Source organism: Paroedura picta, chromosome 2, assembly GCF_049243985.1.
Source record: "Paroedura picta isolate Pp20150507F chromosome 2, Ppicta_v3.0, whole genome shotgun sequence".
NCBI lineage: Eukaryota > Metazoa > Chordata > Lepidosauria > Squamata > Gekkonidae > Paroedura > Paroedura picta.
Window position 1 is genome coordinate 145,883,336 of NC_135370.1, and position 27,368 is coordinate 145,910,703.

Consider the following 27,368-nt stretch of genomic DNA (forward strand, 5'->3'; position numbering starts at 1 on the left):
AGGTCAAGGCCAAGGGTAGGCCCTCATAGAGTGAATTTCAGTAATCTAGCCTAGAAGTAACTGTTACATGGATCACTGTAGCTAGATTTTTGGGGGTTAGGTAGGGCACTAGTAGCTTTCCCAGGGAAAGGGGAGGGGGGTAAAGGCCTAGTGAGCTACCTTCATGATCTGCACTGCCATTCTAAGGGTGGTGTTGAAGATCACCCCCAAATTCTTGACCATTACTCTGACCTGGATGATCCAGGCTAGCCCGTTCTTGTCAGATCTTGGAAGCTAAGCATGTTGGGCCTGGTTAATACTTGAATGGGAGACCACTCAGGAAGTACAGGGCTGCTACACCGAGGCAGGCAACAGCCACAGCACTCCTGTTCATCTCTGGCCTTGAAAACCCTCCACGGTCACTCTGGTTCAGCTGCCCCAGGACAATACTTTCTACCAGCATTTTAAATGACAGATCCATGGTGTGTGTGGAAACCAGCACTGCCTTTGGGTTTTGTGAGAATGCACATGTGAAAAATGCTGATGAGTGCCTTGTGCTGTTTACATATGCAGAAAGTACCTGCTAAAGGTTCTTGACTTGCTCATGGTTGGTTGGACCACTCAATGAGAAATTGTTTCCTTGTTCGTGACAGACAAGCAGAACATGGGCTGAACTGGTTGGAGCTCAAGCATCCTTATTATTTATAGGGAGAATGTTGGTGAAGGCAGCAGTGTTCCAACTGAACCCACTGCTCGTTTACAAATGTGTTATGCCCTTTTGCCTTGATGCAGTTGTGTGATATTTGACTTCAATGTGGTAACAATCATCTTTGCACCTGTGCTGTTTGGCCTCCAGGGATGTTGCCTTGTGAGGCGATGGTAAATGTTACATTCATAAACATTCTCCATCAGAGAAGAAGGCATACACCATCCAGAGGGCCTTGATGGGTAATTACTTGTCAAGCACAAAATCATTTGGCATTTGCCCTCTCTGTCCTTTTGTGTGAAGGATGATGTACGATAGATACATTGCCTCTTTTTTGTGGCTTTGTAGTCCACAGCATCTGTAATTCTGATAAATATGCAGAACTGACTGCAAGAAACGAGTGTGGGAGAAACTATATTTCCCATGTGACAGGATGAGGATATGTGTTTATTGGTTTAATATTTAAATCAGATTTCAACTCATGCCCTCAGACTCAAGGCAGCATAAGTGGAGTGATCCAGGTTTGGATACGTTCACCTCCTTTTACAGACGCTGAACTGCAATGCCATAAGACATACAGACTGAAGGAGTAGGTCTCATCTCAAAATTGCAAAACACTATGTTTTCCTTCCCACCTTTTTCTTTTTTCTTTTAGCAAGTGGAGGAAACTGCAGGGCAAGTTGCCTTTCCCCTTCAACATGTCGAATATTCAACTCCAATGACCATGACCTGCAAACTGAACCACTGGTGAGCCAGTATCCCTGTTTATCTCAGACCCACTTTTACTGAGATTGCCTCTGGTCCCATCATCCATACCACCATAAATCATGCTTTCTTTTCCATCTTTTACACTATGCTATTTTTGTAGACCTTAATGTCTTTAACATTTCATCTTGGAAAAGTGCAGTTCACGCATGGTGATGGCATGGAGACTACCTTTAAGAACGATTAAAGAGTGACCCTGTTGGGAGAAAATGTTTGTTGTGCATTTTGGTCTTAAAGAGCAAGCCTTCAAAAGGTTCCCATTAAGGACTGGGGTGTATATATATTTAAAGGCAGCACAATGCCTGGGGAAAAGCTTGTGTACTTCATGAGGCAGGGCCGCTGTGGTAAGCACTCTTTTCTCCTTGAATGCTCCAGCAGTCCCATGAAATCCCACGTAAGTGGTCAGAGGACAAGTAGGAGCTGCCAGTGGGAAGTCTTACCCTATTCATGAGCTCCTTTCCTACTTTTTAAAATACTGTTTTTGGCAAACACTCTATACTTGAAATACAAAATGCATGGATCACCCACTGGGATGTACACAGTGTGTGGCTTATTGAATTTAGCTAAATTGTGAGTCATCCATCAATAGTCTTCCTAGTGAACATACTTGTAATAATTTCGCACATTATAAACAAAAGTAGGTATGATTTTCAAGACTGTGAAGTATTTTCACCCTTGGGGACTTTATTCATTTTATTATTATTATTATTATGCTTTATTTGTTACTAAAGGAATTCATCAGAGTCTGATGCTACAAGAAAAAGACAGTGATTATCGGTCACTGAACAACATGCTAGAGGAATATGGGTCAGTGCTTGTGTTGTGATACTCTGGATTCTTCACACCTGGAGATAATCTTAATGTAGGGAAACAACTCATCTCTTCTCAGAGATGTTCATTTTGCCACAACTCCATGGATCAGGGTGATGTTGCAGAAGATCTCCACTGTGAAGCTATGATACAAACTCTGGCTAAAAATGGACCATTCAATCCATTTATGGTCCCATTCTAAACACTGTTACACCCTTGCAAGTTCTTTGACATTATTAGAGGTAAGTCCCATTATGTCCAATGGGGTTTCCTCCAAGGTAAGATTAACGCTTATGTCTTTTCTTACAACAAGCAGTTTTGTCTGGGCTGAAAGAAATAAGAGAGAAATATGAATTTACCACTTTCCAGATCTTGCCACAGAAATACTGAAATTCACATTCTGAATGCTGAATTTTTAATGTAAAACATGCTTTTAGACTTGGCAAGTATCAAATTCATAAGTGGCTAACAGTTGAGTGCTTTCAAGGGTGAATGAACAATATTGCACAACGTTCTATCAAATTTTTTCAGATAGCAAAATCCCATTTCATACCATCTGTATCAGCTGGAACATACAAATAATTTTGGCCTGCTGTAAATATCAAACTACACTGGTGAAATATCAGAGGTTGAAATCCAATATCATTGCATGTCACTGACCAATTTGAAATACTGGCTGAAGACCTGACAAGTATAGAATTAGGGGTAGCAGCAGCAGCAGCAATATTTGAACCTTGCCCTTTTCTGGCTGGCTCAGGGTGGTTGACAATAAGTTTTAAAACAAATGTATAAATGAAACATTTTAACAAAAAATTCCTCCTTCTGATAACTTGAACTTTCTGAGGATTAGCTGGAACTTGGTGGGATTTTTATTGGCAAATGGGTTCTCAGGGAGAGAAAGTTACGATGTTATTTCCTTCAGATGTATTCAGCAATGATTTGATTATTGATCCAAATGCATGCACTTAGATGATGTAGCCAATAGTAAACATGGTAGAAAGGTGGAGACAGTAGTAAGTGAGGGGAAATGCAAACTGAATCCAAATTAATGGTTGTCAAATATTCTACTCTGTTGAACTCAATTTCTTGCCTACACACAAACCAAACCATCTAGGTGATTTGACAAAAGGTAAAGGTAAAGGTATCCCCTGTGCAAGCACCGAGTCATGTCTGATAATTGGGGTGACGCCCTCTAGCATTTTCATGGCAGACTCAATATGGGGTGGTTTGCCAGTGCCTTCCCCAGTCATTGCCGTCTAGGACTATAGGGTCCTAAACAGGCTCACACACTTCTAAGGCCATTAATTTTGATGGAACGTCACTCTGTTTAGGATTTCATTGTGAGCATCTCTGTGCTGTAGTGGGGATATATAATTTTTCATTTATAGTCCTCTTGGACTCAAGGTAGATTACAAGCATGATAGAATTATTCAGTCAATCAGTTATCCGATTACAAAATATGATCACATTTGAAGGATAATATTTGACTCCAACAGCAAAGATTCCTAGTTTGTTTTTGTTTTTTATTTTCAAAAAAGACTATTCAGTCAATCAGGTAGTGGATTACAAAATATGATAATAACGTTTGAGTTTAATGGCATAGATTTCTAATAAACCAGCATAATACAGTGGGGTTGGGATTGAAGGAGGAAGGGGAAAATGCATTATCCCTGACAGAGGTCATCTCTTGAGCTGACCTATTGCATATTAATACTGTTCCTACATACATAAGTTTGCATAGACTGACTTTGATGACTGATTCATAACCAATCAGCTAAGAACAGATAAAATTAGAACATCCATTGATCATATCCTTTAAAAAACTGGTCAGTCACATACTTTGAATTCTGGCAAGGTTAAGAAACTGTCCCAAAGCCTTTACCCATTCTGTAGGGGACTCTCCTAGGAGCCTCTTGTGGCACAGAGTGGTAAGCAGCAGAAATGCTGTCTGAAGCTATGTCCATGAGTTTGGGAGTTCGATCCCAGCAGCCGGTCAAGGTTGACTCAGCCTTCCATCCTTCCAAGGTCGGTAAAATGAGTACCCAGCTTGCTGGGGGGTAATGACTGGGGAAGGCCCTGGCAAACCACCCCATATTCAGTCTGCCAGTCAGACATGACTCAGTGCTTGCACAGGAAATACCTTTACCTTTACCTAGGGGACTGTCCTACCACAAAGACTTCAAAGGTATGATGGGGAATTCAGGACCCATTTTGGTTTCCATGTGGGCACCAAAATAGGTCCATAATGAAGGTATCATATTTCAGTCTCAAAATGAGAAATGTGATTAAATGTTAAATGTTAAAAGCCTAAGCCAGTATACTCAGAATGATATTGAGAGATATTCAAATGGGCTTAGAATTAAGAAAGTCTTTTTAAAGGATTGCATTGTTAGTCTTGGTAGGTAGTACTTGGACAGACTTGTTGTTGTTGTTAGGTGTGAAGTCGTGTCTGACCCATCATGACCCCATGGACAATGATCCTCCAGGCCTTCCTGTCCTCTACCATTCCCTGGAGTCCATTTAAGCTCACACCAACTGCTTCAGTGACTCCATCCAGCCACCTCATTCTCTGTCATCCCCTTCTTCTTTTACCTTCAATCGCTCTCTTCTCCAGGGAGTCCTTCCTTCTCATGAGGTGGCCAAAATATTTGAGTTTCATCTTCAGGATCTGGTCTTCTAAGGAGCAGTCAGGGCTGATCTCCACTAGGACTGACTAGCTTTCCTCAGCTATTTGTAAAGCTTCCTCAGACAGCCATTTTGCTTTCTTGCATTTCTTTTTCTTTGGGATGGTTTTAGTTGCTTCCTCTTGTACAATGTTGCGAACCTCCGTCCATAGTTCTTCCTGCACCCTGTCTATCAGATCTAATTCCTTAATTTTTTTTGACACCTCTACTGTATATTTGTCAGGTATATGATTTAGTTCATACCTGAGTGGCCTAGTGCTTTTCCCTACTTTCTTCAATTTAATCCTAAATTTTGCAACAAGAAGCTCATGATCTGAACCACAATCGGCTCCTGGTCTTTTTTTTTTTTTTTTTTTTTTACTGACTGTATAGAACTTCTCCATCTTTGGCTGCAGAGCACATAGTCAATTTGATTTCTGTGTTGACTGTCTGGTGTTGTCCATGTGTAGAGTTGTCTCTTGGGTTGTTGGAAAAGAGTGTTTGCTATGACCATTGTATTCTCTTGACAAAATTCTACCAGTCTGTGCCCTGCTTCATTTTGTACTCCAAGGCCAAACATGCCTGTTATCCCGGTTATCTTTTGGCTTCCTACTTTAGCATTCCAATCCCCCATGATGATAAGCACATCATTTTTTGCGTTGCTTCTAGAAGGTGTTGTGGGGCTTCATAGAACTTGGACAGACTACTATCAGTAATTTAAAGGACTGCTTCCTTTAAAAATTAAGTACATGAATCACAACTTTCAAGCCCATTTTGATTTTAAATACAATTATGAAATATAGATTGATGCCAAATAAATTAGGTTTAATGCAAGCCACAGTACTCAATTTGGAACTTCTACAAAATTCAGCTCACCCATGAAATAAGTGATGAGTATGTACATTTCCCTCACACTGAATAACAGAAGCCAGGTGACACATATTTGCCAGCAAAATCTATTAGTCAGCAAGTCAGATGGGTGACCTTGATCCAATCAGTATTTCTCAGCTTAACCTTTACAAAATTATGAGGACAAATGGAGGAGTGGAAAACGAGGTACTCCAACCTGAACTCCTGGACAAAGGAGGGGACAAAACTGTAACCTACCCACACCCGGTTTATTGGAGTCTGAAAAGAACATTGGGAAAAATGACTTAAATTAATATCAGAAATCAACATACTTAATGCATATTATTAAACTCAGAATCCCAATCTTCACAGAATAACAAGAATTCAAACACTGATTGTCAGGTGGATAATTGCAGGCATGGTCCAGTCCTGAACATTCACATAACAATATGCACACAGCTGTTTGCACACAGGCACAGAAATCTGGATGCCAAGTAGGGTTCTACTGACAGGGAAGGGGCTACCCACAGGCATCATATTCTTTACAGAGAAAGTGGATCATCTGAGAAAAAGAAAAATAAAGGACCTGGAATGAAATATCAGATGCTGTTGATTTATCAAGATGCCAAATACACTCAGATGTCAAAATGCCACAGGCCTTGTCAATGGCTGCCAGGTTCCCAAGAACAAATATCAAACTTAGAATACTTCTATGATGGCAGGGAGCCAGGGACAAAAGGCTTCTGCTACCATAAATAACTGATCTTGAACATTTCCCAAATATCTCATAGATGAAAATGTTCAAGATCCATTTTTGCGGGGGAGGATTTTGAGGATTTCACTTGTGTCCTGTTTTGTACATAAACAACTGAAAAACAGCGTCTGGTAACAAATAATATATGCAAAGTGGAAGGTATTCTAAACACATTTTGGCTGCACACTTCCATAGCCTTGACTTCAGCACTGCTGAAATAGGAGACATCTACATTTGTGTGGATAATAGGGTTTACTCAACTGTACAGTGTGGCTTAGTATTAAAGGACCACCACAATGAAACACAGTAATAGCTAACTCAGTTCATATGAAAGGTAAAGTAGCCATTGAGAACAAAGGACTCTGGGTAAGAAACATACTCACTTTATACATGCCTAATGCATCTTTAAAAAGAAGTACAAATCCATTACATTTATTAACCTTGGAGCAGGAAAACTTGTATAGCTTGACTCTATCAAATTGGGGTGAGTAGAAATGGGGCACCGTTTAGGAAATATATGAACAGGGGCAAAAACATCTGTCTCCTGTGAAGTGGCATCCCTCGCTGATCAAGGAATCACACTACAACACAGTCCCTCTCCGGGGGAGAGCTGGGGAGGATCTCTCTGCAGCCTGGGGAACCACCCACAGCGCAGTGCCACCCCAAGCAGAGCGCTTGCCATGGGAAGGGGCAGCTACACATGATTTGTCTCGTTTTAAGTAATCCCTCTAATGCAGGCAAACAGTTTCCCCCTCTGTTTACACATGATCCCAGCCTGATTTGGACAAAACGTTTTGCAGTGCATGACAGTTTTGCCTATCAGAGTGCTGCTTTGTTAGGGAAGAAACCTGTTATCTCCTCAAAGATACCTTCCACTGAAAAAAGAAAGAACCCCACAAGGTTTAGTCAACCTCTGGCACCTTTAAGTTCATCAAAATTATATTCCAGGTATAAGCTTTTGTGCACCCGTACCATTCATCTTTATGTATTTAGGTGATATCTTGAATCCTTTCAGAGTCACACTTCATTTTGACCAGCAGATGGCAGACTTGCACAATTGACTCCGTGTTTTCCAAATTCTTGCCCTTGAATCTATAGGATTTAGTCAGCAGCCAGGCCTCGACTCCTGTAAACCAACTGTCAGGAATCAGGATTGGACGTTGATCACATTGCCTGGGTCTGGGTACCCCACAGACGATCAGCACTGTCAGATACGTGAATGTCAACCATTTGTCTGTCAGAACAGACTCTTATACTGAGGGAGTGGGGCCTCAGCTCCCAGAATTGGATTGTGTTTCAGAATATTACTTAATTCCTTTTTGTTCCAAAGTTCTATTATAATGACTCCATCCATTATCAGCATTTAAAAAATGAGGCTGAATTTGATATATGCCAAAAGTGATACGGATAAAGTGTGTTCACAAACAACATTGGAAAACACTCATAAAATTTTAATTGCTTTAGCACCAATTCATATGTCTCATTGAACAGTTAAGACCACTGGAAATCTCTTAAAAAAACAAACCCTGACAGTACAGATGAGGTTTTTAAAGGCTAAGGCAAACTATGCTAAATAGTTTCAAAATGAAAAAAGTTATATGATGGGCCAAAAAGGCTGTGGCAGTTTTGTTCCTTTTTTAAATAGAGCTATCTGATTCTCATTTTCCCCAACAAAGAATCAGTCCTTTCCAAAAACAGAATTCTATTTTTTAACTGTTTGGTTGAGTGTGTGAGAGAGAAATAAATCACTGTTGTGGATATTGCATTTTCAATATGCTTTTGCAGCTGGATTTTCCTGTGCCACACAGGAAACTCTGCCTCTAAAGTGCCCTCAAAATGCATTATTCAACGTGTGAGGTCATCTCAGGGCTGGGAAATCCGATAATATTGGGGGGCGGATCCCAGAGGAGGGTGGGTTCGGGGAAGCAGGGGAACCCCTAGTGAGGTATGATGCCATAGAGTCCACCTTCCAAACCAGACATTCTTCTCCAGGGGGACTGAACTCTGCTGTTATTCCAGGTGATCTCTAGGTTCTACTTGGAAGTTGGCCTTGCTGAATTAAGCTCTTATTTTATTCTTTAAAATGGAGGAATCACGAGGGGCCAGTGTATTTATTTTGTGCTACTAGAAGCCGTCAACCATAAGCAGAGCTATATCTAAACAGAGACCATTTCTGTATGAGGAATCTGCCTCTAGACAGCCTCTGGTTGCTGGCGGGTTTTAGAGCCCCCTCCACATGAGGTTTCAGCCCAGCATGAAACCTCCAGTGCATAAACGGTCTATGTGAGAGAACCACCGTGCTGTGATTGGTGGCTTTCTGTGATTGACAAGCCAAGGAGTGTATGTGTGTGTGGGGGGAAGTTTGGCTTATTTTCCTCGCAGTGTGAAGTTTGCACTTCCGTGCGGAAACATTCAGAGCTAGGCATTTTTATTGAAATATCTTTTCTTTTTCGAATTTTACAGTTCAACTGTACCCATTGTCTTAAAACATGCCTTTTGACACTAGTTTTAAGACACTTGAAAGGAGTTTCATTGGATGGCTGGACAATCATGGGAGAAAGGAAGGAAGGCTCAGGTGCTATTTTTGCCTTTAGCAACCCCTAGGATGAGACTGTTTGGTCGTGTTGTTGGGCTTTGTCTACTGACAGAAGAAAGATAATAATGATTTCAAATATTTGTATCTTACTTTTCCAACCAGTTAGGGGCCTTAAAGCAGCAAACAGCTAAAACACATTAAAATTAACTTAACAATCTGTAACCATTAGCATAAGGGGCCCTAGAGGGAGTTGGGCCTCACCGTTTACTGGCTAATCAGGTCAACTGTATGGCTCCTGGGCGTCCAGCCTGATTGGCTGTCCGCCCAGTGTCCACCTAATCAACATGCATGTCCCACCCCTGACTGTCTCTTCACAGTTCTTTCACCTCACAGTTCTTTCAGTTTGTCAATAACTTATGTGCCTAGGCACACAAGAACAGGTGTAGTTCAAAAGCAGGAAAGGTTTTTGAAGACAGCCCCTTGAAATACCCTTATCTTTATATGAATATTTTACATCCAATGGATATGCAAGGGACCTCCACTTGAATACAGAAGTTGGTTCACCACCCTTGTAATTGCAAAATGATATAAAATATATGCTATGTATATCTGTGTGTACAATTGTGTGTACTTAATATTGACCTCTGAGGAAGACCTGTAAAGGTCAAAACATGTTATGTCTTTGGATGTTAGGACATAATTAACTTATATATGTGTGACTTGAGTCACTCCTTGCTATTTTTATTGTTTTGTATACTTTTATATATTTGAGCTCCATAAATAAAATTCAAATAAATTACATTTTTATTATGTAAAGTAGCAGTTTTTTCAACCTTCTCAGTTTCTCAACTTCATTTCAGATTGGGTTTTTCCTCCCCCCTTTTTTTGACTGACCAATGTAGTATACAACGAGAGTATGACATTGTGTGATTTCTATGTGATGCCTCTGTTGATACAGTCCAAGACTGCATTCACCTTTTTTATCACTGCAGCACACTGTCTGCTCATATTTAGTTTACAGTTCACAAGTACCCCAAGTTCTCATTCATACATACTGATACCCAGAAGTGTATCTCCCATCCAGTATGCATGCTTCTCATTTGTGTGACCCAGATGTAGGACTCAGCACTTATCCTTATTGAATTCTCATTTGTCCACTTTTCCAGCATGTTCGGATCTGTTGAACACTTATCGCTATCTATGCTACTCCTACCAATTTGGTGTCATGTGCAAATTTAATTAGTAGTCCCTCCACCCTCTCATCCAGATCATTAATAAAATGTTGAAGAGTACCAGATCCAGTACCAAGCTCTGTGGTAGATAACTGTGATAAAATTAATATATGCACTGACTTTAGGTCTTATATTTCAGGCTAATAAGAGCTTAAAGAGGCTTTTGTTTAAGTGTTTTCCAAAACATTCCAGCATACTTTCAGTAGTCTCTGACTCTTTTGGTTTCCAGAAGGCTGGTACATTCTTTCCAGTACCCAAACTCCTTATCTTGAAACATCAGTACTCATCTTGAGTCTTTAACTGACTCTTATTTTCTCCAAAATCAGTATCTAACCACACCAGACCAGAAATATCTCTACTCTTCAGTACTAACTCCCTGTTTTGACTGGGCAGAGAAATTCTCTTCTTAGTAGGAGATTTATCCTCTTTTTTTTACTTGAATGGGAGTCTTCATCTACTTCCCAAACTTCCTTGACAACTTTTCCCCAGTTCTCTTTTTGTGTTTAACACATAGAACCATAGAATTCCTGTCAGCTAAGGCTGAAATCTGATTTGACTCAGTCAAAGCAGAAATCTGAGCATCTAGTTCAGAAGTTTTTCTCTGTTAAATTGATGCTAACCAGATTACTTGGAGCAGCCTGTCACTCAATGCTCTCTGTTTCTGTGAAGAATTAACCTTTCAAAGTCCTTCAGCTGTTTGTATACTGTTTCTAAATTTTTGAAATGTGTAGTCCTTCTCAGTATGTCTTGAAGGAACTTGTGCTTTGCCCTTTTGATGGGGTTCAGCTAACATTTGCAGACTTAGGGAAAGGCCTTGGGGTTATTGTGAATCCAACACTACTGCTGGAGAACCAAGTTAATGCAGCTGCAAAAAACGCTTTCTTCCAACTCAGTCTAGCCTGCAAGATGGCCCTTTGACTCATCTGATCTGGCAATCTGAATCTATGAGCTCCCAGAGGAGAGGTAAAACTGTTCTGCAGGGCTTGCTATATGGAGCTCTTCCACCAGGTTTTTGGTCAAGGCTAATGAAAAATAACGACACCAACTAGAGCCCCCAGTAGCCCCTCCTACCATCACCAAACTGCACCTTATCAGAAAACAGCACAGGTCAACTCCTGACCAGGAAGCACACTCTCAGAAAAACCATACCACAATTACAGTTACTGGTGGTACTGTTAGTTATAAGGTTTAAATGTTAGAAATGTTACAAGTTCATATTTATAATGCATTCTCTGTATTGTTCTATGAATTCACTGTAAATCACCCTGAGCCGCAAGGGAGGGCAGTAGAAAAATGTAATAAGAGATATAAATAAAATAAACATAAACATTACTAGACTACTGCAATGCACTCTGTGTAGGCTTCCCTTTGAAGTAAGTTAAGAGACTCCCGTTAGTTCAAAACGCTGCAGTTAGGTTATTATTGAGAACTAGGCATTCTGCAGTCCCTCTGAAGGCTCCTCTTCAGTTACCAGTTGCAGTTCAAGTTACTGGCTACAACATATATAGCCTTCATGGCCTTGGTCCCTTTTATATTTGGAGCTCCCTCTCTGCCTACACTGTCTTCACTCATTCCAAGAAGGCGTTCTGCCGGTACCATCCTCCAAATGGGCCAAATCAATAACTGCTCATATTTTTGCTTTCTCTGTTGTGGAAAGGTCTTCCTTACAAAGTAGGAAGGCTCTCATTCTCCTGTCTTTGCTCAAATTATGCAAAACTGAATGGTTTAAGAGGTCTTTTTGCACAAGTAACTAGAACTGTACTGTAATGAAATAGTCAGAAATTTGCATTGGTAAAAGGATAGGGACTATGCCCTACACCAGGGGTAGTCAACCTGTGGTCCTCCAGATGTTCATGGACTACAATTCCCATGAGCCCCTGCCAGCAAATACACCATGGTACTGCTACATAACACTACATATGCTCAATATGAGTCAGTTTATCATGCTTAAAAGCTCCTGCTATTAGCCAGTTCTTTGTGAGATTTGTACTAGTTTTCAGCTTTCTGGAACCCAAACCCTATTGTATTGTTCTTTGGCTGTCTCATCCTATTGATTGTACTTGATTTATGCCACGTAATCCCCCTTGAGTCTCAGAAACAAAAGCAGACTATAAATGACAAACAACACCAACAATAAATCATGTGCTCCACCATGAAACAATACCCCCTTTCTCAATGGAATATCCATCTTTGTGGATATTGTTCAACTGCCTCTCTAAGTCTTTTGTCTCTTGGCATGGCTATGTTTATATACATGTTTGTGTGTGTTTCTTTGTGTGGATACGACTAGATATAACCATATACTCTGTTGGTGAAAAAGGAAGGTAGGCTATACTGGGGATCACTGGAACTGCATTTATTTATTTATTTTATTTATCTCTGTGATTTCGTAACCAGATTCCAACATATTCCAGTATAAAACCATACTACTAATTCATAAAATATAATACAGAAAGAAATAGCCTCGTTCTAAACACAGTTCTAAACACAATTATTAAAACAATTCAAACAAAACAATCTAGCTAGTGTTAATCCTCAGCACTGTTAACATGTTTCTCAATTATAAGTTCTGAATTTCAAAATGCTGGAGTTCATTGGTCCCAACCAAATGCCTGACAGAAGAGCTCCATTTTGCAGGCCCTGCAGAACTGAGTTAGCTCCAACAGGACCCTCAGCTCTTCCGGGAGCTCATTCCACCAGTTAGAGGCCAGGACTGAAAAGGTCCTGGCCCTGGTTGAAGCCAGATGTATCTCTCTTGGACCAGGGATCACCAGCCTATTGGAATTGGCAGAGTGCAATGCCCTTTGAGGGATATAGTCTGTCAAATGGTCCCTCAGAAAAGCTGGGCCCAGACTGTGTATGGCCATAAAGGTTAATACCAACACCTTGAACCTGATTTGGAATCCAATTGGAATTCAATACAGTTGCCTCAAGGCTGGCCAAATATGAGCCCTCCATGGTGTTCTCATGAGGACTTGTGCCACTGCATTCTGGACCAGTTGCAATTTCCAGATCAGTATAGGTCCATGTAGACCCATGGACTCCGGGGAATGGTAGAGGACAGGAAGGCCTGGAGGATCATTGTCCACAAGAAATAGGCTCATATAGAGTAAGTTGCAGAAATCTAATCTGGAGGTGACCTTCATGTGGACCACTGTGGCCAGGAAGTCTAGGGTCAGGCTTCACCTAGCAAAGATAGGAAAATGACAGTTGAGTTACCTTTGAGACCCATGCCTCTATCGTAAGGGAGGTGTTAAATATAATGCCCAGATTCCTAGCAATCAACTACATACTATCAAGTAAGGCAACCCTGGTTCCTCATCTGACCCTTTCTTACCTATCCACAGGACCTCTGTCTTGGAAGGGTTGAGTTTCAGGCAACTCTGCCTGAGCCATACCATCACTGCTTCCAGAGCCAGACCATCACTGCTTCCAAACAACTGGCGAATGTTTCAGAGGGGAAGTCTGGCTGGTCATCCATTAGGAGGTAGAGCTGGGTGTCATCTGCATATTGGTGACACCCAAAGCCCCAAACCACCTGGACCACGGGACACATAAAGATATTAATTAAAGTGGGAGAGAGAACTGTGCCCTGTGGGACTCCACAAGGGAGCTGGCAGTGTTGTGATTGGTTCTCTCCCACTCTAAAGGAGATCAGCCATTGGAAGGCTGCCTCCCATATTCCAGTATCAGCAAGCTGATGAGCAAGAAGCTCGTGATTTACCCCACTGAATGCTGCCGTGAGGTTGAGTAACATGAGCAGTGCCAACCCATCCCCCAGCTATCATCAGAGGTCATCCATCAGGGCAACCAAAGTCAGCCCCATGGTCAGGACAGAAAGCTGACTGGAATGAGTCAAAGACTGCAGCTTCCTCTAGATATGCTAAGAGTTGGTCTGTGTCCACCCTTTCAACCAAAACCACAAGGAATGGGAGCTGTAGTCAAGAAGAATGGTGGGCAACATGGAGAGAAAAGTACATACACTTTATGTGAAGTTTAATATATTCAGCTGTCTCCTGTCAAGTCGAACCACCTGCTCTGATTGGCAGCTTCTCTCCAAGATGTACAGTACAGGAGGGTCTTTCCCAAGCTTTGTCAGATCATTTATATTAGGGGTTCCCAAAGGTGATCCTTGGAGGTGGTTGAAGGATCCGGAGGAGCAGTGAGAAATTCTGGGGCAGTCTGACTTCCAGCTGTGTCTGCATTTTCCTAGCAAGAGATGTCCCAAGGTGGCTTGCCATTGCCTGCCTCTGGGCAGTAGGGACCCTGGACTTCTTTGCTGGTTTCCCATCCCAATGCTGACTAGGGCAAACCCTGCTTAGCTTCCTGAAGGAAACAACAGCTTTAGAAGGTGGGCTGAGTGAGATCATATTTCTGCTGAGCTCCTCCCTCTTGAGAGACTCTGTCTGAGGCTCCACCCCAGAACTCTAAGAATTATTTTAGCCAGGGTTGGCAACCCGTCCCCAAAAGTCTCCATATTTGGGAGGTTGGAAAAGCCTTCTCCTGCTTGCTACTGGCCATGGGATTTTCCATTGTTTGCCCCCCCTCTCCCTCCATCTGCCTTTTTCTTCAATGAGGACCCAAAGTAGCTTTTACAAATGACGTGTATGTATATATATATATATATATATATATATATATATATATATATATATATATATATATATATATACGTTCTTTACACACACACACACACACACACTCAAGATCAAAATATGGCCACTGCACAACAACCCAAAAAAGAAGTGTAGGCAATAAAGTGATTTGAATTTGCAGCAGACCTAACTCCAAGAAAGAGGTACTATATATACTCGATTATAAGCCTACTTTTCCAGCACATTTTTAATGCTGAAAAAGCTCCCCTAGGCTTATACTCCAGTGAGGGTCCCCCTTACCTGTTATTGTTGATACTGTGGCAAAATTAGGTACCTCTGCTAAAATTCGAGTCAGCATGTGCTCAAGTATATGTGTGTGTGTGTGGGGGGGGGGGTGCTAGGGATGTGGATTGGGAACCAAGGGGATGGCAGCCTGTGAAAGTTTGGGAACCACTGATTTAAATAAAGATGCCAGGAACTGAACATGGGCCCTTCTGCATGCAAAGCATTCTCTCAGTTCTACCTACCTCACAAAGTGTCTGTTGTGCAGGGAACGGAATGTGAGTCCAATGGCACTTTTAAGACCAACAAAGTTTTGCCAAGGTGTGAGCTTTTGAGTGCATGCACTCTTCTTCAGACAATGGAACAAAATCATGATGATGAACATTGGAGAGTACCTTGCTAGAATAGCAAACTCTGTCCTTTGGGTTCAGTTGTTGTTCACAGAAACATGGGATACAAAAATGTTAAGGTTAGTGAGTAATGGCAGCCGATTTCCCAGTTGTGGAAAGAAGTAATTAAAAGAGACTTCTTGTTAGCCCCACCAGATTTTGTTATTCTAGCAAGGTACTCTCCAATCTTCATCGTCATGCTACATATTTGTTGTGATGCTATTTACTAATTTAGTCTCTCATTATATCTGTACTCTATCTTTATGGCAGGGAGGAAGGGAAGGTGATTATAAACTTAGCATAAAGAAAAGCTGGGCATAAAAACCTAAGGCAGGGTAGTCAAACTGCGGCCCTCCAGATGTCCATGGACTACAATTCCCATGAGCTCCTGAGTGACTGTCAGAGATGGGATTTTTCCTCTTGGGTCACTCCACATGCCGTGCCCTCATCACATGCCCTTTGTCTGCTACCTATTCCACTGAGATGACGTACCTTTGTTTCTTTGCTTCAGTCTCTAAATGGCAGGGATTGAACCTGGAACCTTTTGCATGCAGAGCAGATGCGTTACCAGAGAGCCGCAGCCCTTCCTGGCACATGTCCGAATTGAATTTCATATTTGAACATAAGCTATGTTGCAAGCCTTTATTCAGAGGGGGCATATGAAACAATACTCAGATAATTTACAAAGGAAGTTTTCTTTGAAGTTCAGTGCCAACTCCATCTGCTAGCTCCTTCACTAAACAACAGCTGGTCAGGCCCTCAGTTCCTTGGAGGAAATCTAAAATCATGGCAGGGAATTCCCATTAAGCCGACAGCTAGTGCTTCTCCTGTGCCTGAGCCAGTTGAGATGAGACACCTACATTTGGCACTGACAAAACGTCTACAGGACGGATTACATTCCACACACCTGTCACAAAACCTGAAAGGTACTCAGCGTGTGCTTCAGCCCACAGAACTACAGTGAGTGCAGCCTGTGAACGATGGCTCAGGTAGTCTGTCATGCTGCAAGCATATGAGCGCGCACGTCAAGTTAAAGACTTTTCCAGCCTGCAGAAGAGAAGAGGCCACAGCTAAGGGATGTTTAGTATTTCTGCATGTAAAAAGAGTCTCCCTTGACTGACTGTAGCTGTGAATGGAGAGTAGTGCCCATGGCTTATCTAGTAATATAAATGGCTTTTGTGATCTGCTATCTCTATCTCATGTTAGTTGGCTATTTCTATCAGCACATTTCATGGAATCATAGAATCATAGATTTGGAAGGGGCCATACAGGCCATCTAGTCAAACCCCCTGCTCAATGCAGGATCAGCCCATAGCATCCTAAAGCATCCAAGAAAAGTGTGTATCCAACCTTTGCTTGAAGACTGCCAGTGAGGGGGAGCTCACCACCTCCTTCGGCAGCCTATTCCACTGCTGAACTACCCTGACTGTGAATTTTTTCCCCTGATATCTAGCCTATATCGTTGTACTTGTAGTTTAAACCCATTACTGCGTGTCCTTTCCTCTGAAGCCAATGGGAACAGCATCCTGCCCTCCTCCAAATGAAAACCTTGCAAATACTTAAAAGAGGGCTATCATGTCCCCTCTCAACTTCCTTTTCTCCAGGCTGAATCATAGCTTTGGTTCAAAAATAGCAAATCAGTATTCCAGTATTCCAAGTTAGTATTCCAAGACTTTTAGCCCAGTTTCAGGGGCACAAATCAGCATGCTGGTTTGACCTATAAGCTTTTATTAGTGTGGCATCGTGACATCCCAGGAGCTCTCTGTTCTATAGGAACCTGCCTGTTGCCATCTTCTGAGATCTGCTGCCTCTATGATCAGATGGATCAGGGCACCCATCTATGGAGGCACCCAAGTTTTGGAATACCTGAGTCCTTTGCCTGTGCTTTTAAGAACAGGGCTTCCTAATCTAGAATCTGATCTGCAGAAGTGGGCCCACTCCTCCACATGAAGCCAGCTGGATGACCTTGGGCCAGTTGCTGTTCTCTGTCAGCCCCATATACCTCACAGGGTGTTTGTTGTGGGGAGAGGAAGGGAAAGCAATTGTAAGCTGCTTTGAGACTCCTTTGGGTAGTAAAAGGTGGTGTAAAAAACAGTTTATTCTTCTTCCTCTGTAACCAGCGGAACCATGCCCCTGGATTGTCATGTGTGAAACAGACCCAGGATTGTAATATGTGAAAACAGACCTTGAAATGTTGCCTATGGTACCCACCCCCTGAATCAGGACCTCTGATAGCAGACCTCATGGTAGGACAAGACTAGCACTGGTGTGCTTCTTCCATCAAGGCTATGGACTCTGGACTTGGGATGTTTGCTCTGGCCTAGGCAGAAAGCAAAGTCAGGCCAGCCTCTTCAAGAGAGTATTGGTGAAGACTGGCATGACTGACTGCCCTCTCATGAACTCAGCATCCCTGCATCTGTAGGAAACACATGCACATTGCCTGAGCCTTTAAAGAACATTCTCCTTCTGATTCCTACCCCCCAATTAATCCCTGAAGTGTGAACATGGGAATCGGCAGATCTCTGAAGTGCATTCTTACCTCTGAGATCCCCTTCCTATCCATCCAGCATTAAATATAGTCTGCCAAGAGCTTTATTGCTCTATGTATTCACCTAGATCAAACTAGGTCTCACATTTCACAGATCATTCTCTTTGATCACTTTGATCCTGACCCTGCTGGATCAATCATCCTTTTGATCATCACATCAAAAGGGCACCTGCACCCCTTTTGTGACTTTTTACCACGTATCTGGCTAAGGAAAGGGTATATAAACCCTTCCTTTGTGCTCCGTGTACAAGCTCTCTTCTGGCGATGCCTGACTCGGATGCTAGTTTCATTCATGTTGCCCCGACTCCCTCCCTCAACACACAATCTTTGTGCAAGATAGGTAATCATATAAACCTTCCCCAAACTTAATAATTTCCCATTTTATTTTCACCTGCCACATGTGCAGTGTGATTGCTTAGCCACAATCTTATTTTTGGAATCCTAAAGGGATTATTTACCTTGTAAACTGTGCAAAACCTGATCCATGATGATCCCCCATTTTTCAATCAGAGCTTTTAGGCGGCGGCGGCAGCGGCTTCTCCTTCTCCTTCTCCTTCTCCTTCTCCTTCTCCTTCTCCTTCTCCTTCTCCTTCTCCTCTATATTCAAGGTCTGGCTTGAGCTGCTCATCAACAACCTTGATGGGCTTCAGTTCTGTGTTTTCTACATTTCTGTTCCAATGCAGAATAGGAGTAGCAAGGGCTTGGTTGTTTTCCTAAGGAAAAGCTGGTGACTCAGAGAGAGAGAGAGAGAGACATAGAGAGACAGAGAAGTCCAGGATCATTTCTGCCCTGGGACCATCTTCCCTGGCTTCCATGCAGGATTATAAATCTGGGGTGGACAAGGTGCATCTGGCCAAATGCTCCAATGCTCCCCCATGTGGGAGCAGGAAGAGGTGTAGCAACCTGCCCTGGCTAAAACTCCAGCCTGCAGCCCTGTACAGGATCTTCAGTGCAGAAATGGACCAGGTCTTTTTGTAGAAAAGCCACAAAGTGACTTATCAAAGGGCAAGACTGTGTACCCTCAGTGTTTGGCAGAAATGTGTATCTTGGAGCATACTTAACATTGGCGGATGTGCAAATGACTGTGCCTTGCCCATTCATTATTCGATGAGGCTATTTGTGTTGATGGAGCAGACATTTTACACAAAGAATGTATGGGCTGAATTGTTCCTTTATTTATCATGTGTATAACCCTTAGTAGGGGTCTCCTATACAGTGTTGTAAACCATTCTCTTCTTCACAAACATTGCCAGCACCTAGGGATGAAGTCTGATTATGAGGCTGCTGTAATAGTCCTCCATTTTTCAAAATAAATTAATAAATTAAAAAAAATTCTAACCCAAGCCATGAAGCTATTGATAAACAAACTGTAGCACAGCTGAATTAGTTGCCATGTGAATACTAGAGTTTGTTTAGATAAAAAATAGATTCTTAAAAATTGCTAGACTTGTAGCACAGCCCTTATGTGGGTGGCTAAAACTCCTCAGTGAGCCAACTGTCCTTTGCACAGGCCCTCAGTACTACTCAGTCTACTGTGGCCTGGAGAAGCCCTGGCCATGCTCTGGGGTGGGGGGCCGCCTCTCCGGCTTCTCCTGGCCGTTGGAGCAGCCTTGCCACGTCTATGACATGGCGAGGCCGCTCCTATGGCCTGGAGAAGAACCAACCATGCTCCGGGGTTGGGGGCCCGATCTCCAGCCGTCCCCCCCCCCCCAGGAAGCCTTCGCCCTGCGAAGGCTTCCCCAGGGATGGGGCCTAGCGCCCATTTTATTTACATATAAAATGGACTTTATTTCTAGTCACAGAATAATAGAGTTGGAAGGAAGCTAGTCCAATCCCCTGCACTATGCAGGACACTCACATCCACTATAACCTTCCACCCCCTTGAATCTTCACAGAATCAGCCTCTCTGTCAGATGGTTATCCAGCCTCTGTTTAAAAATCTCCAAAGATGGAGGACCTTCCACCTCCCGAGGAAGCCTGTTCCACTGAGTAACGGCCCTAACTGTCAGGAACTTCTTCTGGATGTTTAAATAGAATTTATTCTGAATTCATTTCATCCCATTGGTTCTGGTCCGTCCCTCTGAGGCAAGAGAGAACAACTCTGCTCCATCCTCTATATGGCAGCCTTTTAAATACTTGAAGATGGTTATAGAATCATAGAATCATAGAGTTGGAAAGGGCCATACAGGCCATCTAGTCCAACCCCCTGCTCAACGCAGGATCAGCCCTAAGGTTATCCGATCCCCTCTCCAGGCTAAACAGACCAGGCTCACCCAACCTTTCTTCATACATCGTAGTCTCCAAACCCCTCACCATCTTTGTTGCCCTCCTCTGGACACGATCCAGTTTGTCTACATCCCTCTTCAAAAGCAGTCCAAAACTGAACACAGTACTCCAAGTGAGGCCAAACCAGAGCAGAGTAAAGTGGTACCATCACCTCCTGTGATCTGGACACTATACAGTGTTTGATACAGCCCAAAATCCCATTTCCCTTTTTAGCCACTGAGTCACACTGCTGACTCATGTTCAATGTATGGTCTACTAAGACTCTAGATCCTTTTTGCACATACTACTGCCAAGACAAGTCTCCCTCATCCTATATTGGTGTAAATGGTTTTTTTCTACCTAAATGCAGAACTTTACATTTGTCCCCATTGAATTTCATTTTATTTAGTTTAGCCCAGCTTCTGGTTAGGAAATTCCTAGAGATTTAGGGGGTAGAGACTGGGGGAACATTTGAAGAGGGCATAATGCCATAGAGTCTACCCTCCAAAGCAGCCATTTCTTACAGGAATACTAAGGCTGCCAACAATCATCCGGAATTACAGCTCTTCTCCAGATTATAGAAATTAGCTCCCTTGGAGAAAATGGCTAATTTGGAGTCTGTGACATTATACCTCAAACTTCACCCTCCCAAGCTCTACCCCAAAAATATCCAAAAATTTCCCAACCTGGAGCTGGTGACCATAAGGGGGGACTGGTTGGGAGATCTATTGTGATTCCAGGGGATCTCCAGGCCTCATCTGGAGGTTGGCAACTCTTGAAGGAGAGAAGGAAGCAGGAAAATGAGAGAGGCTATGAAGGCTTTCAGGAAAGGGCAAGAGGAAATATTGGGGAAGGGAGAAATGAGATGCCTCCAGCAAGTCCTTGTGGGTTCCTGTTTGTAATATAATGGCATGTGTGAGTCCATTTGGTAATGATTTCAGTGGTTTCAATGGGAAACACATTTTCACCTGTAACCCCCCTCCAATTGGACTGATAATCTCAGGGATGGTACCCCTTGCCTAGGAGAGCCACCTCCCAGGTATCTCCTTTCGATGGGCCCTGAAAGGCACAGCAGGATGATATTCTCGGGGTTGTAGCTGTCGACCAAGGCCCATTCCGCACAAGGTTCAATGTGGCAAATTGCTTTCGGAAAGAAAAAACAGAATTTTAAATAGTGGAATTCGGCGTAACGCATACCTGCCTTTGTAGTGGAATCCAGTTGTGTTTCAATCGTTTCCCATAGGTTTCCGGTCTCGGCAAAAATCGCTAGAAAGGAAGCGATTTTTTCCATGCTTTGTCCCGCCCCTGGCCATCAATAAAATGAGCAGCCAATGGGCGGTTGTTACCATGCTCCGGAAAAGCCCCTTTGCCTTTAAGAACAGTTTTTTTTAAAAAAAAGAACAACACACATTGCAACGAATATGCCTTGATTCCTTGATTCCTTGCTTCCTCTGTAGAGACCCATCTAGCTGGCAGCTGGCCTGTGAGCTGCTGATTCATCGTTGCCACGCTCTCCCGAGTGAAAAAAAATCCCCCCCCCCGGTGCACGGGCGCGATTTTCGGCCGAAAATAAAGGGAACTTGCAAACGGGGCTATGTTGTGCTTGGTGACTTAAGGCGAGCTTTAAAGCAGCTCTGTGGAGGGACTGCAGCCGGAGAAGCCTCGTTGGGTGAATGAAGGCTCGCCAGTTCGTTGCTCTTGCTCCGAGAAAAAAAAATGGCGATCGCTTCGCCGGAAGTTCAGAGGAGAGAGCCAGGGGAAGGGACTTTGCTGAAACCGCAACAATGGTAACGCACAAAACTTTTTTGAAACTGTTGCAGATTGTTTGCCAGAGTGTAGCGCTTTCCAGAGGGTGAATCCACTTTTTGGGATTTCCCTGGAAGCGCTACAATAAAGCGCTTTTAGCGGGACTGTTTCAGGAGTGTGGCAGATTGTGTACGACATCGTGCATAACTGCATATTAGTAGCGATTACAATTTGCCACACTCCTTCTACATTAAACTTGTGTGGAATGATGGAGGTAAGTGTCTCCATTTTACAAGTCAGTAAAATTTTCTCCACCAGCCTTGTATCTTATTTAAAAAAAACTTTAAAAGATTACCTTGGCAGATATCTGAGGATTTATGGGGGAGGCAAAATACCACCCTCTCCAGCTCTTGCTTCCTGCTGCTGCAGCCTTTCCATTTCTCCTTCTTCCACTTCATGGTTTATTTCCCACTTTAATGGACTCTCTTTATCTTTCATACTATCCTCCAGAGACTTGCCTCCCCAGAGACTTGCCTCTGACCCATGGGCTCTCTTTTTCTCCTCTTTCCTTCCTTCTGAACTGCCTTTTTCTACCTGCCCCCCTCTCACTCCCATGGCCTCTCCTTTTGTAGCCATTGGATCACTTCCCCAATCTTCCTTTTAGTCATGGCCACCAACATTCAAGCATGATTTGAGGTTGCTACACCCTCCCTGTATGCTGCTGAGTTCTGACTGCTCCTGTGATGATCTCTCAGCCTCACCCACCTCACAGGGTCTCTGTTGTGGGGAGAGGAAAGGGAAGGCGACTGTAAGAAGAAGAAGAAGAGTTGGTTCTTATATGCCGCTTTTCCCTACCCGAAGGAGGCTCAAAGTGGCTTACAGTCGCCTTCCCATTCCTCTCCCCACAACAGACACCCTGTGGGGTGGGTGAGGCTGAGAGAGCCCTGATATCACTGCTCGGTCAGAACAATTTTATCAGTGCCGTGGCGAGCCCAAGGTCACCCAGCTGGTTGCATGTGGGGGAGCGCAGAATCAAACCTGGCATACCAGATTAGAAGTCCACACTCCTAACCACTACACCAAACTGGCTCTGTAAGCTGCTTTGATACTCCTTCGGCATATAAGAACCAACTCTTCTTCTTCTGAATATATTGATAGGATATACATTTGAACAAACTCACAGAACACAGGTGCCACAAGAGTTACTGAAAAATGAAAGAAAAAGATGACAAGAAGTTCATGGGAGATATTCACAGGGCTTATTTCCAGTGGAAGCAACAAAGTTCTCACTGACAGAATTCTATCACATTTTTATCTTGCTCGTTTTTTGAGCTCAGCATGGGATATACACCCTACTTCCCTTTAACCCTACAACAAGCTTCTGAGGTAGATTAGGCTGAAAGGGAGTGATGGACATAAGATCACCAGCCAGTGACCTTCATGGCTACATGGGCATTTAATTCCAGGCCTCCCTAGTGTATCTCTTTGACCATTATAACATACTGGCTTTCTGGATCTGGACTGTTTCATATCAAACCACAGATGGGGTTCACTGGCAAAAATTATTCTGTCCAATGAAAAATAAATGGGAGGGGGTCCAACGAGCCTTCTCTTTAATAAGCTGAATTTCTACACTGTATGGAGCTTGGACCTAGGCAGTGTAAACACTGCCATATTTTAGCCATGACTTTACTTGCTTGTCTTATAAATAAGAAATATAAAATGAAATGTCAATGCCATTGTCTCATTATTGTTGGTTTTACCACACTTGTCAGATTCTGATTGGTTTGTCTTACAATGAGAAAAGCACAATCCTCAGAAAATATAAATAAAGCCACTGAAGACTCGGAAAGGGGGGGGGATGCTCAAAAGTGCTAAAGACTGTAAAACCACAGGGGAAAGAAAACATCACTTCTTGACCCTGTATTCCAATCTGAATAAAAACAGTGTTCAAGGTCTGCTTCAAAGGATCAAAGAGATCAGATGATGACCAACAAGCAGGAATAAAAATGAGGATTACAAGTGGCAGAAGAGAACCTGAACGGGAAACTGAACTGAAATGGAAGAGGCTTACAGAGCAGAACCATACTGTTACAAAGGTTTCGTGTGTAGCGGCTGTGAAATCAGGCTTGCTGAAATGTAGCTGAATATAAAACAGCCTTGAATTGCTTGGTCAATAAGCCATTCGGATGCACCATGAGGTGAGGTTGCCATAGTTAAACTTTGTTTGATTGTATGACAGTAATTGGAAGCTGAAACTCTGAATATAAACAGTGAAATGTAGTCCTTCTAGCAAAAAAGAACCATGCCAGATAAGGATACAGCAACATACAAACAAAAACAGCCATGCTGGATCAGACGAAAGGTCCATTAAAGCCAGCATTTTGTTTGCTCGCTGGCCAGGCAGCAGTCTCAAGGAAGCCTGCAAGCAACTGATACAAAGATATTTCCTTTCCTCCTTGTAGCCCCTGTAGCTTCAACTTTCCTGATTTTCTTCTCCCCTTCCCACCCACCATTCAACCTTCAATCTTCCTCCCATCTTCTAATACATTTATTATTTGCCTCATATTCACCCAGGCTTTCACCCAGACTCTTCCTCCATTCTCTCCTTCAATAACCTCACACCAACCCTGTGAAGTAGGTAAGGCTGAGAGTGTGCAATGGGCCCAAGGTCATCCAGTGAGCAGAGTGGAATTTCATAATGGAGGCTCTCAGATGAAAACCTGAAACTCTAGCCCCTAAACTATCTTTCATTGGGTGGTTGCTATTGAACCGTAGCCAGCTGCTGACCTGGGGGAATTATCCAAGTTTTGTAGCAGCATTTCATCTGGTGGTCACTAGCTGGCAGACCTGATACTGGAGAGTTCTTAGAGAGCCCTGGAAAGGACCCTTGCCTTCTCCACTGGCCATTTATTGACAGAAACTAACGTTGGAAAGCTGGTAATACAGTTGTAGTTGCCTGGCAATGTCACCAAGAGCATTCATTTCCTAACCTTAAGGAGCTGCTTCTACCATTTGGGATTTCAGATTATAAGGTTTCTGTTTACTCCCAAATGTCAGAAATAATTCTTTCTAGACACAGAGTAATTTCTGTATTTATGACTGAGTGTTATTTGGGTCAAACCTCAATTAGTAAATTTCTGCACCTTTACTTACTTTTGCAGAAAGTTGTTTTTCTTGTAAAGATGCAGAATCCATCCAACGTGGGTTATCCAAGTGACATCCCGTCAGCCCCAGCCTTCTGTTCCCACTCACAGCTTTTCTTATTCTGCACTTGCCTGGTTGGCCAAATAGTACCTCACTCCAACACAGACTTGCCTCCAGAGTCCAATAAAGAGGAGATCCTTTCCCACATAGCTGTCCTTTTACCTTTCCCATTACCCATTCAGTCAAGGACATTTATTCTCTCACAATGAATAGTGCAAATTGAAGCACAAGGCAACAGCAAAAAGCCCCAGTGTGCCAAAGAAGTAAAAAATGCTGATAGAAGTTCAAGAGAAGAAGAAATGTACATAGTTTAAGGACAAGAGGAGATGGAAACTCTTGTTGAAAATTGCAGGTATTGAGTAATGAAGTTTAAAATTTGTTGAATAATCTGGCTATTATGCAACTAAATAGTTAAAACATGTTGGCAAGATATTCACAGCTTCTTAAAATCACTGCATTCTTCCACTCAGAGGTTGTGTGTTTTCTGATATCAGTTTTTGATAATTCTGTGGAATAAGGAATAACTCAAAGCAAGAAGCAAACAGAAGTACTGCCAAATAGTTCAGGTTTCTTCTTGTGTGTGTTCCCTCTCTAGGGTTGTATGTTTTGTTTCCTAGGGAATGATGGTAAGAGGAATTCCTGCAGCACGGTTGCAAAAGCTGTAAGTTATGGGTGGCATTTGGATCCTGTTAATCAGAGTAAACCAGTACAATTCACCTGTATGTAAACGTTTAGAATTTGAGAGAGCCTTTCAAAGTACATATTTGAAGTGAACTTTGCTCTGTATGTGTGTCAGATCTGCCAAATTTGTTGCTCCAACTCTCAACCAGAGTATAATTCAAAACTGGAGGATATGTATGATTTCTCAGAGCAAAAAGATACATACTCTGTTATACAATACGAAGTATTAAGGAAGGAGTGAATTGCCACTGGTAATGGGAAGTCATTTTTCTTTTCACTCTTTTTGAGATAGCTATTGTGTGTAGGCAGCAGGGCCCACAACTTCAAACTCTCACAAACCTTGGCTGTCACATGAACCCCAGAAGACTCCTATCTCCCTCTTTAGCAAGTATTTTTAAGGTTGGCATCCTCTAGAGTAGCAATCCCCAACCTGTGGGCCGCAGACCACATGTGGTCCATTGGCTAATTGGAGGTGGGCTGCGAAGGACGCCTTCTCCCCCCCCCGGCCCTTTACTTAATCCCCCCCCCGCCCTTCACAACACACTTTGGGTGTCAGATGGGACTATCTTGTTGCAGAGAAACAAGCTCAGGGTTCCCATTGATTTGTCATTGTCATGAGTTAAAACTTCCATGAAAATAAAATGTTCCTTATGTTCATTGTTGTGGCGTGTCTGTATCTTATTTTGAAGGGATGTTTAAACATTACCATAGTGATCAGAGAGCGTTAGGGCAGTGGTTGAGAGTAGAGGAGTAAACTACCCCCCCCACACTGGGCCTCAGTAAAATTGTCAAGCGTTGAGTGGTCCCTGGTGATAAAAAGGTTGGGAACCACTGCTCTAGAGCAGGGATTCCCAGCCCATAGGACCCAGGAGGGGGTTGCAAAGCTTCTAAAAGAAGAAGAAGAAGAGTTGGTTCTTATATGCCACTTCTCTACCCGAAGGAGTTTCAAAGCGGATTACAATCACCTTCTCTTTCCTCTCCCCATAACAGACACCCTGTGAGGTAGGTGAGGTTGGGAGAGCCCTGATATTACTGCTTGGTCAGAACAGCTTTATCAGTGCTGTGCGAGCCCAGATTAGACGTCCGCACTCCTAACCACTACACCAAGCTGGCTCTCAGGCCACAGTACAGGCTTCCCCAGTGGCTACCCCTGCCCTTTGAACTGTTCTTTCTCTCCTCTTGCTCCTTGCCAATGATTCATATTCTTGTCTCCCCCACCCTATGTGACCATAACCAGGAAGAAAAACTCACCCGGCAACTAGTCACTTTATATTAGTAACTGGGAGGGGGAAGGCTGGAGGGGGGTTAGAAGCTGTTCAGTGTGGCGTGAGGAAACCAGGAAAGGGAAAACTTGCAGAGAA

At 42.9% G+C, this 27,368-nt stretch overlaps 1 long non-coding RNA gene across 9 annotated transcripts; it reads right to left on the reverse strand.

Annotated features, from left to right (window-relative positions):
- Positions 1–5,267: 5,267 nt before the first annotated feature.
- LOC143830520 (uncharacterized) lies at positions 5,268–26,504 on the reverse strand. 9 transcript variants are annotated; one of them, XR_013228520.1, is made up of 3 exons: positions 18,567–26,504; positions 7,499–7,652; positions 5,268–6,051 (listed from the first exon to the last, which is right to left on the reverse strand). It is a non-coding gene; the product is annotated as an uncharacterized LOC143830520 (long non-coding RNA). The 9 variants fall into 9 exon arrangements; XR_013228518.1 differs by having other exon boundaries at positions 7,499–7,663; XR_013228517.1 differs by lacking the exon at positions 7,499–7,652 and adding an exon at positions 15,417–15,590.
- Positions 26,505–27,368: the final 864 nt, after the last annotated feature.